This window comes from Callorhinchus milii, unplaced genomic scaffold (assembly GCF_018977255.1).
Source record: "Callorhinchus milii isolate IMCB2004 unplaced genomic scaffold, IMCB_Cmil_1.0 Scaffold1, whole genome shotgun sequence".
NCBI classification, from domain to species: domain Eukaryota; kingdom Metazoa; phylum Chordata; class Chondrichthyes; order Chimaeriformes; family Callorhinchidae; genus Callorhinchus; species Callorhinchus milii.
In genome coordinates, this window is record NW_024704742.1 from 9,812,954 (window position 1) to 9,825,297 (window position 12,344).

The window sequence follows — 12,344 nt, forward strand, 5'->3', positions numbered from 1 at the left end:
ATATATCTAGAATACTCGAGTACAAGATTACAATGACCCACAAGCACAGATTCTTAAGGGGAAAGATGAATGATATCAATCTCCTTTAATAATAATCCTTGTCTTTCATATAGTGCCTTATCATATTGAAACATCTCAAAGCGTTTCACAGGATTTTGCTGTGAAGTGTAGTGACCCTATATTTTATAGGCAAATGTAAAGATCCAGATCAACAACGACAACTGGCACTTATGCAGCACCTTTCATGCAGGGAGAACATCTCAAAGGTTGAGTGGGCACCTGAGATGGAAGGGAGGTAAGAGGGTAGGGAATAACACTGACTCAAAGAGATAGGTCTTCAAATGGGTTTTGAAAGAAGAGAAAAGTAGGAAAGGTAGCGGGTGGAGTCCTGTAGCTCAGCGGTTAGAGCACTCACCTTACAAACGAGAGACCTGGGTTTGATTCCCGGCAGGACGAAATGTTGGGCAAGTTCCCTTACTTCACATGCCTCTGTTTACCTCGCAGTAGGAACCGGTTGTTAGACAATTGTCGGATCACTTTTCCAGGGGTAATAATTCATTAAAAAAAATTTAGTCACTCAATCCATGACTGTTTGTGGGACAATGCTGTGCGCAATTGGCTGCCGCGTTTCATTCACAAAATATACAGTCAATTCACTTTACAGTATATTCTGTAAGACTTTGAGACTCTCAAAGACATGATAAGGCGCTATATGAAATGCAAGGATTATAATTATGGATAAACTGGTGATATATAACTATACCATGTTCCACTCCTTTCTCTTGGCCTGGATCCACGCTCCCAAATTCTATGAGACCATAAAAGACTCCATGAACCCCAAACCTCTCTTAAACCCAGGGAAGCCCCATCCAGCATGTTGACAAAAGGAGCGTTATGTTACATTTGGCCTATCCGGGGTAGTAAACACATAACCTTTGGCAAGATAAATGCTCTTTTCTGGACAGATGTTCTTATACAAGTATGTGAAACATGTCAATTACTATCACCGAATAAGAATAACGTACCAAAATTGATTGAAGTTAAACACAAAAAAATGAAAGGTATTCTGAGGAAAAAGAAAAACAGATGGTAAACCACAGTTGTCGGTCGTGTAAAGTACATTCATTGCAAAGTAATGGCATCCAATATCAAAGCGCGCTGGGAAGATTTGCAAGACACCTTTTCATATAATAAAAATAATAATAATAATCCTTGCATTTGATATAGCGCTTTTTACGTCGGGAGGACGTCCCAAAGCGCTTCACAGAATACACTGTAAAGTGAATTGACTGTATATTTGTGGGCGAACGCGGCAGCCAATTGCGCACAGCAATGTCCCACAAACAGTCATAGATTGAAAATGACCAATTTATTATTGTTTTGGGTTTTGGAGGGATTATTATTAGGCTCTGTGTGGAGTAAGGAAACTTGCCCAAGGTTTCGCTCTCTGCCTGGAATTGAACTCAGGTCTCTCACTTGCAAAGCGAGTGCTCTAACCACTGAGCTACAGGACTCCACAATCTATCTATCTTACTGTTTACAGTGGTCAGTTATTTACCACTAGTAATGTGGTAAGTCATCACACCAGTCCTAGCCAGGCTCCACTGGCTCCCTACCATTGAACAGATCGCTTTCAAGATCCTCTCACCTGTTTTGAAATCCCTTCATACCCTGGTACCTCCCTACCTTTCCGACCTGCTTACCCCCCAACCCACAACCTTCTGCCTCCATTCGACAGGCTCCGGCCTTCTGCTTGTCCCTTGTACTCTCTGTTCCACCATCTGTGGCTGCGCTTTCAGCCACTACGCCCCGAAACTCTGGAACACTGTTCCTCTATCCCTTCGCTTTGTCCCTTTCTTACCCACCTTCAGGTCACACCTGAAAACCTTTCTATTTGACTGTGCTTACGGTCACCTCCCCCTCCCCCTCACTCGGCGTCATGCTCCGCCACTGTCAAGAGCTCTGGGACGCTACCCTGCTCGAGGGGCGCTATATGAATGCAAGTTGTGGTTGTTGTTGTGGTGATACATAACTGGCTGTCTGACTCCGGACATGTTTACTATGGGAGTTTAGAAGGTTAATGAAAATGCTTGCATTTGATACAGCGCCTCATGAGGTCAAATGTCTCAAAACGCCTCACAGGAAATTGCTGTCAAGTATATTTGTAGGTGAATGTAGCATCTGATGTGTCCATAACACAGATCTACAAACAATCATATAGTGAACGACTAGTTTATCTGCAGCATTACTGGCCGGGACATTACTTCCCTTCTCTTCGAATAGCCACAAAGGACCTTTAACATCCAGTCCATGTACAGTCAGTCGGGACCTCGGTTTAATGTGTCATCCAAAGGGCTGCCGTTGAGCTCTCACTTTATCTAACCCACCCTATCTGTGGGCAAGATTTCAGCCATTCTATCCCAGTTCCCTGGAACTCCATTCCAGAGTACCTCCAACTCGCTCCTTCCTCACGTTCAAGGCCTGCCTCTAGACATATCTCTTTGACCACGCTTTCGTTTATCTTTCCCCTTCTCACCATCTTAGGCCCCCACCCCTAGCTCAGCGCCCAGCCATCACTGTGAAGCACTTTGAGACGCTCTCCGCATTTGAAAGGCACGATATAAATGTAAATTAGATTGTGTTGTGTTGTAACTGAACAGTGTCTGTCAGGACCATGCAGGCAAGAGGCCATCATAAAGTGTATTTAATTTTTTACAGTTGTCTGTCAAGTATTCACTTTACGTAATATGTGAATTTGTACTTAGTGCAATTGATATTAAAAACTCAGGACTGCAATTCCTGACCACGATAATCGCCTATTTCAGACCTCAGCAGCGACTCAATAAGCAGAGAGGGCATTCTGTTTCCATGGTATTACGCTTCATAAGAAGAGAGTGGTGTTTTGTAAAAAAAGAACCAGTTGGATGCACTTCATTATCAAAGTTAAATGTGCATTTTGTTGATTTTTGTATGCTAGATTTGCCTGGCTGAGCTAGAAAATGGTCTGAGGACTCGAGAAGACACTTGCAATAGTAAATACTTGCTTCTAAGTATTCTTCCTAAAATTATTGTGCCAGTGTTCTCTTTCTCAGTTACTCATTTGTGGGTGAGTGTCTCTGAACATTGACTGTGTGTGTGTGTATGTGTGTGTGTCTGTTAGTACGTATCTGTACACATAAATTAAAATAATCTCTGCATTTGGTATAGCACCACTCATGTCAGGAAAATGTTTCAAAGCTCTTTGCGAAGTGGAGTGACTGTTTATTTGTGTGTGAAATCCCAATGTCGCACAACCAACCTTTAAATGAATGACCAATATATCTGGAGATTTGTTGGCCAAGACGGACACTGGGAGAAACTCCCGCCTATTCTCAAACAGTGCCATGGGATCTTTAACATCCACCTGAACAGACAGATGGGACCTAGGTTCAACATCTCATCTGAAAGACGGCACCTCTGACAATGTAAAACACGCACAACACTGAATTGGAATGTCAGTCTAGACTATATGAATTCAGGTCCTGATGTGGGGCTTGAACCCACACTCTTCTGACTCAGAGGTGAGAGTGTTACCCACTGAGTCAGTCTGACACATAACATTTAAGATGTGAGAACTATCACTTTAACATTATAAGGAAAGAGACCTCTTATTGGGTATATTTTGATGTTTTAAGAAACAAAAGGCCAAAGCCTATAGTACAGGGCATTATCCAGCTGTAAAGAGCAAGAGAGGAGTTCAGATAAATGAAATAATATCTCAAACGCCCAACGTCAGTACACATTAGTGCACTGGACATCATACAGTAAAAATAATAATAAATAATCTTTGCATTTAATATAGTGCCTTATCATGACTTTGACATGTATCCAAGCTCTTCACAGAATATACTGTAAAATTATTTGACTGTATACTTTGTGGGCGAAATGCGGCAGCCAACTGCACACAGCAGTGTCCCACAAACAGTTGTGGATTGAAGTGACCACTTTTTAAAAATTTCTTTTAGGGAATTATTAGCCCCGGAAAAGTGATTTGCCAATCGACTAACAACTGGGTGCCTACCTATTGCTGGGTAAACCTATTGCGTGTGGAGTAAGGAAACATGCTCAACATTTCATCCTACCGGGAATATCCTTGTCTGCAGAAGTCACTGCCAGATGGGTGGAACATGTGGAATGTAACACATGTATCAATGTGAATGAATCACCGGTGATTATTATCACATTGCAGAATTCCAATTGTTTCTCCCAAGAAAGAAAATGATTGTTCTGATTGATTTTATGAAAATATTTTATGAAATGTTATGAAAATCAAAAGTCCAGGCGACTAAACCACACTGCAAACTACTGACCCCAACACATCCTGTGCTCTGCAGGTCAACATATTTTCTGTGATAAATAATAGTCATAAAATCCTTGCATTTGATGTGGTGCTGAGAAGGCTGGATTACATGTTGACTGCATATTAATGTTTAGCATGACTGACCACCAATGCTTCGCAAGTCTTTTTTTAGGGGTGAGTTTCCAACTTTTGATTTAAAAATACTTAAATTTTCCTAAGATATTTCCAGTTAAGACACATTCAGATAATTCTGTTGCCTGACTGATAATCCTTCCACCAACCTTAACACAGGCAATTTCAGCTTCAGTAGAACAATGGCAGGAATATCAAGATGAAAGTCGTTTAAATATGATGTTTCTTTGCTAAATGTGCCTCTGGTAGGTGGCAAAGGGATTAAGATCTTAAGATTTCCAATAGCCTTTGTGGCGTGCTTCTCTGTCTCTGCAGTTTTATGTCTCATTTGGACTTTGTACAGCCAAAGCACTTCCATCAAATTCTGACTGACACGGGTGCCAGGAAAACAACGTCAAAGCGAGTGGGCGGATTTCAGCGTCTGAAGATTCTTGCAATGATGTGAGTGAAATACAAATAGAGATTGAGCACAGACAGCATCTGATTCCCGGGAATCGGAGACCTTAAGATAAATTCCTCTTCACTGTTCCTCTGTAGGCTTGATTTTCGTTACTTTTGATATAAAAAATAGGAATATGCCCCAACAGGAATCAAAGTCAATATATGGAATAGATGACACAAGAGTAGGAGGTGGAGGCTGTTTGGGATCCAAATTGCCAGATTTGTGAAACATAACTGTGTGGTGGACAACCCTCTGGAGGTCCTGTGATTACTGGGAATCTTATACTCGACTCAAACATCAACTTCCTGGAATCCTGTAGCTCAGTGGTTAGAGCACTTGCCTCACAAGTGAGAGGACGTAGTTTTGATTCCCAGCAGGGCAAAACGTTGGGCAAGTTTCCTTACGCCAAACGCCCTTCTTTACTTAGCAATAAGTAGGAATTTTAGTCGATTGGCAGATCGCTTTTCCGGGGGTAATAATCCCTCAAAAAAAACAATGATAATTTGATCACTAAATCCATGACTGTTTGTGGGACACTGCTGTGCACAATTGGCTGCCGCGTTTCGCCCACTAATATACTGTCAATTCACTTTACAGTCTATTCTGTGAAGCGCTTTGAGACGTCGAGAAGACGTGAAAAGCTCTATATCAAATGCAAGGATTATTATTATTATTATTATCGTCAGGTCATGCCTGAAGACAGTCCTTTTTGAATGTGCTCGGCGTCGTGCTCCGCCACTGTCAAATGTTCTGGGACGCTATCCTGACGTGAGGGGGGCAATATAAATGGAAGGTTTTGCTGTTGTTACTGAATACTTGGCGAAACTAAAGGAAATCCCTGGCTTACCCAGACTCTGAGTAACCAGAATTCAGACCTAAACGAAAATTTTAGACTTTAGCTGACACCTGCTGAGCAGCCTCACCTTGCTTGCCGGCCTTCACTTGGATTGTTTGAATCCCACGAGCAGAAGTTTGTTTAATTCTTATCAACCATTCATGGGATTTAAGCAATTGCAATGCGAGTACCAGCATCTACTGGTAGTTTTGAAAAATGCAGATGAATGACAGTACCGGCCTTGCAATTATACTCAGTCAGAAATTCCAGCTCGGCAAACTGGATCTCTCCCCACCTATTAGTCCAGCTAGCCAGAGTTTTGCTGTATTGTGGTGCCTCCCTCCCCATAACCATCACTCTCTGTCTGTGAGTGTGAGCCTCACTCTCTGTCTGTGAGTGTGAGCCTCACTCTCTGTCTGTGAGTGTGAACCTCACTTTGTGTCTGTGAGTGTGAACCTCACTCTCTCTGTGAGTGTGAACCTCAATTTGTGTCTTTGAGTGTGAACCTCACTGTGTCTGTGAGTGTGAGTTTCACTCTCTGTCTGTGAGTGTGAACCTCACTCTATGTCTGTGAGTGTGAGCCTCACTCTGTCTGTGAGTGTGAACCTCACTCTTTTTCTCTTAGTGTGAGTCAAAATTAGGTTTACCTGTTCAGGTAGATCATAAAGAGAAGGGAGTTTTTCTCAGTGTCTTGCAAACAATTCTTCAAATAAAATTGGACATTCATTTCATGTCTTGTTGTGGGACCTTGCTATTTTCACATTGGCTGCTGCATTTGCGACCAAAACATGCGGTCACTTTGTGTCACAGTAAATCCTGCGAAGGATTTCGGCTGCATGATAAGGACTATGTCAAACGCGTGGATGATTATAATTATTACTACTATTTCTTATATTTCATATGTTGTGATCCTTCCAGGCTTTCCAGGCACTTTGTGATCTTTTTCTTTTGTAAGTAGCTTTTTGTCTCTGGTGAAAAACTCATTCTGTAAAACCAATTAGAATGGATCTGAGCTCATTTGAGAAGTGCCCAATGGGATTGAAAAATTCTAATTCTCAACATGAGTAATTATTAAACATATCATCTGTAATACAATAACCTTCTGCAACTGTGGTGCTTTAAAATGGATGCTTTCCATTCAATCCTCTCTGTGCTTTCTGAGCAGCTGAAAAGGGCAACTGTCTATCCTCCTACTCTCTTCTATTTTTTTCCCCATTTCATCAATTGCTGATGCAATGTAGCTGCTCCTGCAAATTAGACAGTAATCTCTCTCTTCTATCTTTCCCTGTCAGCTCACTTAAATCTTTTAACACACGGTGCCTTGCTGCTTGCAAGAGGGCTCCACCTTTCTTTCCAACCCTTTCCCCTTGAGCTTACTTACACGTGTGTTGAACACAATTAAACACGGTTCCATTATCTGAAACAGCTTCTGAAGGACAACGTACTCATTAGAACTGAAAAGAGGTATAATAATGCAATGGAATGTCAGCTCCCGTCACTCAGTAACATTTTTTAAATGCCAATGAGTTGTATTAGTAATCTGTTTAAAGACCACTCTCTGGGTACATGTCTGCCTCGCACACAAGACTGAATCTATTTGGGTTTCAACCTCCACTGTGCCTTTTTCTAATGATTCATCTTCAACTTCAAGGTAGCACTTTGGCAGCGAAGCAGCTGTAACAGTATGGAGTCAGGAAGCCTGTCCTGTTAATTTCTGAATTTGGGAATATTCTTTCTTGAATATAAAGTAAGCTGGCAGAGAACCAACAGAGCTGTCTGTTTCGATAGATATCAGTCAAACCGATGTCACATTTCTCATAATACGTCTCTGTACTGAATCCACAGTATTTGTCTGCCTGAAGGCTGCGATTTAAAAGTGCATTGCTCCCTGTTAGGGAGCACAAAATAGTTTCGCCTATTAGTTTTGCACACAAAATACACAGTCAATTCACTTTATAGTATATACTGTGAACTGCTTTGAGACTTTTCGAAGACGTGATAAGGCGTTATATCAAATGCAAGGATTATTATGATTATTATTATTATTATTATTAAGAGGGACTTGAAACCAAGCAGGAATGTGAGTGTGTGATAGAGAGCTTGGTAGATTATAACCCTGAGTCACAATTGTGCTTTGGAGAAGCAGGGGAAAAGATTGTGACACGAGATAAGAGGGAGAGTGGGTATTCCTAAACAGATTCCTATCCTTGGTCAACAGCTTTTCTCAATTAAGGAAGTATGGACTCATTCTGCAAGATGGTGCAATACTATATCTGTATTTGTGTCAGTCTGGTTCAGTTGGTAGAACTCTCACCACTGAATCAGACGATAGTGGGTTCAAGCCCCACATCTGGACTTTGAACTCACAGTCTAGGATGACATTCCAATGCAGGACTTGGGGTACACCGCTTTATTGGAGGTGCTGGACTTTGGATAAGACACTGAACCAAAGTCCCATCAGTCCGTCCAGGATCCCATGGCACTCTTTCAAAAGAGAAGGGATTTTCTCCTGTAAGAGTTATTTAAGTTGGTGACTATGCGGTGAAGTATGACTGTCACAAATTTCCTTTTAAGTAATAAAATTTAATAAAAGATTAGCAATGTTAAACATCATCAAAATTATACATTTCTTCAAATCAAATTAAAGACTTCAAGATCCTCACCCTTGTTTTCAAATCCCTCCAATCATCTGCACCCTCCTACCTCTCTGACCTCCTCTCTCTTCACAACAGTACCCGTTGCCTTCGTTCCTCCGGGTCTGGCCTCCTCCTTGTCCCCAGAGTCCTCCGCTCCACCCTCAGTGGCCGTGCCTTCAGCCACTACGCCCCGAGGCTCTGGAACTCCCTTCCTCACTCCCTTCACTTCACCCTCTCGCTTCCTATTTTCAGGTCTCGGCTGAAGACCTTTCTTTTCGACCGTGCCTTTGGTCACCTTCCTCCCCCTGGCTCGGCCCCGGGATCCGTTACTGTGAAGCGCTCTGGGACGCCGTCTGGCGTGGAGGGCACTACATAAATCAAAGTTGTTGCTGTTGTTGTAATGCTAACGACGGGTTAGTAAAGTTTACTGCAATGGGTTGATTGGATCAATATAGTGGCTTTAATGGAGGAATCGGCTTACTAATGTGTGTCAATCCATATTGATTATAATAATAATTATATTCCTTGCATTCGATATAGCACCTTATCACGTATTCAAGATGTCTCAAAGTGCTTCAAGGTATAAACTATAAAGTGAATTGACTATATGTTTTGTGAGCGAAACATGTTTAATGTCTCATGGGCTTTGCAAAGATTGGGGTCAGATGCTGAGTAAGGGAGAGGAGAGAGGAGGAAAAGGGAGAAGCCACAGAGGTACAGAAAGAGGGTGATACAGAGGGTTAGAGGGAGGGAGTTCCAGAGGTTAGTAGCTGAAAGCTCAGCACTAAGAAATTACGCTGCAAGCCCAAGTAAACCAAGCAGAGACAGCATACAGCAGAGTGGTGTTGGAAAAGATCAGAGAGGGCAGTAAAGGTGAGGAATGAGGACCTTGAAATCGATCTAATGAGAAATAAGAAGCTCGTGAAACTTGGCAAGGACTGGAGTGATGTACATGCACAGTTTGATCACTATTTCCTTGAGATTGGTTGCAGGTAGCTGTTCCATTCAGCTCTCATCCCCTCATTGAAAATCATCCTTATAAATCATACTTTGTAAAGACATACACGTCGACCTTGTGAAGATATCTGGAAATTACCTTTTACAAAAAACATTATTGGAGTCAGACAGTCTCATCCGTTCACTGATATCCATAGTTGTCAACATCTTTTCACCTTTATCAAAATTTCAACAGCTTGTTTCAAACAGCTTGTCTTTGTCTGCCCATGATGATGTTGAATAAGAAAACTTTGTTCCATAAACATCCTTTCACTTGTTTTCTTTGGGCTTCATGCATTTGTGTACATAGTCAGTTTTTACCAAGTAAACCGGTGCATGAGTCTTTGCGATTTTTCTTAGGTCAACTTAAGACAACTCAGATTTCTGGGATTGCATACATTCCTGATGCCCATGCTGTTTGTAGGATAATGCTTCGCACAAATCACTCCACTCCACATTAAAGACCTGTGAAGTGCTTTGGGATATCTTGATGACATGAAGACATGCTATATCAAATGCAAGGAGTCCTGTAGCTCAGTGGTTAGAGCGCTCGCCTTACAAGCGAAAGTCCTCGGTTTGATTCCCGGCAGGGTGAACCCTTGGCCAAGTTTCCTTACTCCACTCGCTTGATAATAATCCCTCAAGAAAAAAAACAATAATAATTTGGTCACTCAATCCACGACTGTTTGTGGGACACTGCTGTGCGCAATTGGCTGCTGCGTTTCGCCCATAAATATAGTCAATTCACTTTGCAGTATATTCTGTGAAGCACTTTGAGACGTCTAGAAGACGTGAAAAGTGCTATATCAAATGCACTTGATGCATACTTGAGGCGGAAAAGAATAGAGGTGAATAAGCGGGGTGGGGGCTTGTGTGGAGTATAAACACCATCCCCAATAACAAATTTCATGTCGGCAGAATGTCCCAAAGCGTTTGGACAGTTAGGGATTTTCGCCCAAGCTGGTGGTTGGGATCAGGAGGGGTGGAGGGCAGGGAGGGTAGGGGTAGGACAGTGACCGAAGGCACGTTCGAAGAGGAGTGTCTTGAGGTGGGCCATGAAGGAGCCAAGGAAAGGGGGCGATACAAAGGGACTGCGGGTTGGAGTTCCAAAGGGTGGGAAAAGAGAGGCTGAAGGCCCAACTGCCGATGGTGGAGTGGGCTGAGCCAGAGGACATAGAGTAGACTGGAACTCTCTGAGCAGAGGGAGCGGATAGGTTGGTAGGGGATTAGGAGGTCACAGTGGTAGGGAGGAGCAAGGCCGTGGAGGGCTTTGAAGGTGAGGACGAGGATTTTGAACTCGATCCTCAGCCAAGCCGGGTGAGGATTCGGGTGATGGGGTCACGGAGCTTGGTACGGGACTAGTTGGTCAATATGGCCTATCTCTGTGCTATATCGCTCTATGTTACTCGAGGTAACTATATCACTGCAAATGATATAGAATGTAGAATGATATTGTACGGTATTTTAGCTAAAGTTGTGAGTCTCTCACCCACCCACTCACCCACACACATTATTCAATCCTGGCAGGATCATTGGAATCTGACAGCCTTTGCAATTATATCACACAAGTGCCAACTACAAACACTTTGGTGAATGTACAATGGGGATGTTACATGTTTACTGGAGGCAAAAAAAAACTTTATATAACTGTGAATATTGTAAAATTGTGGTATCTACCCACATGATGATCAAGCACTCCCACAAGAGACTGTAAAAATGACACCTTAATATATATTATATATAGATATATAGATATATATAGGAGAAAAAAAAGATTATTAACAAACATCAAGGGCAAGATTTCATCAGAATGCTGCTGTGATTTCCAGAACATATGTGAAACTAATTTGAATCGGGTTTGGCAAGCAAAAAGCAAGAGGAATGAAAGTATTTCACAAAAACTACCATTGCTCCTGCGGGTTTCGAGGGCTACAGTAAATACTACTCCAGTTTAGTCTTGCTCCGCTGACCGTGTCATAACACTAACAAACAACAAATTACATTTGTATGTAGCTAAAAATTAAGTCAATAAGTCTAGGCAGCTACAAGCCTGGGTTGCGTAGGTGGAACTCCAGTGCTGTCAAGCGCTGAGGTTTGGTTCTGAGATGAACAATCTGGTAGGAATTCTCACACATTCTCTCTCATCCCTTTGTAACTGGGTGGGGGGGGAGGTCAAATGTTATTCATAGGATTTAAGAACAGTCAGAAGAGGAGGAAGGTATTTGACTGGCTATTTGCTTTCAGTGCCGAGCTAGCTCCCAGTATGGACTGAGCAAAGCCAATGAAATAGCTTTTTTATAATAATAATCCTTGCATTTGAAATTGCATCTTACCACTTTGGGAGGATGTCTCAAAGCACTTGACATGGCATACTGTAAAGAGTAGTAACTGTGTATTTTGTAGGCGAATGCAGCAACCAATTTGCGCATAGCAAAGTCTCACAAACAGCCATGAAATGAACCATGATTTTTTTGCTGGGGGATTGTTTGCCGGGATACCAGGATAAATTCCCTTTTCTTTTTGAATATAGTAATGGGAACTTACAAGGTCCACTTGAACAGGTAGACATGACCTGGCTTAATGTCTCATCCAAAGGACGGCATCCCTGATAATGCAACAGCGCCACGGTGGTCAGCCTAGACTATCAGTTCACACTTTTCATGTGGGGCTTTAACCCACAATCTTTTCACTCAGAAGCAAGAGTGTACCAACTGGGTCACCTCAGGATGATGGAGTCCAAGTGAGTTAGCTCGGCCTTGTTTCATCTGCATAGTCAGCTTGGTCCTATCACCATGACTTCAAGGTGTTATATACACAAATTGCCATTGGAGTTGGTGGTGGGGGGTGGATTTACGATACTAAATAATGGTGGAGAACTCTTGGAAAAAGCCAAGAGCAAAGTCACTTAGTTTTCATGCCATCCACTACTGTTGGTTCGATAAAATAGTCCCCACACATTTTAAA

The 12,344-nt window shown here is 42.3% G+C and overlaps 1 non-coding gene across 1 annotated transcript; it reads left to right on the plus strand.

The window, feature by feature from the left end:
- The first annotated feature begins 384 nt into the window (after positions 1-384).
- On the plus strand, positions 385-456 carry trnav-uac. The gene has a single exon. It is a non-coding gene; the product is annotated as a tRNA-Val (tRNA).
- The last annotated feature ends 11,888 nt before the right edge of the window (positions 457-12,344 follow it).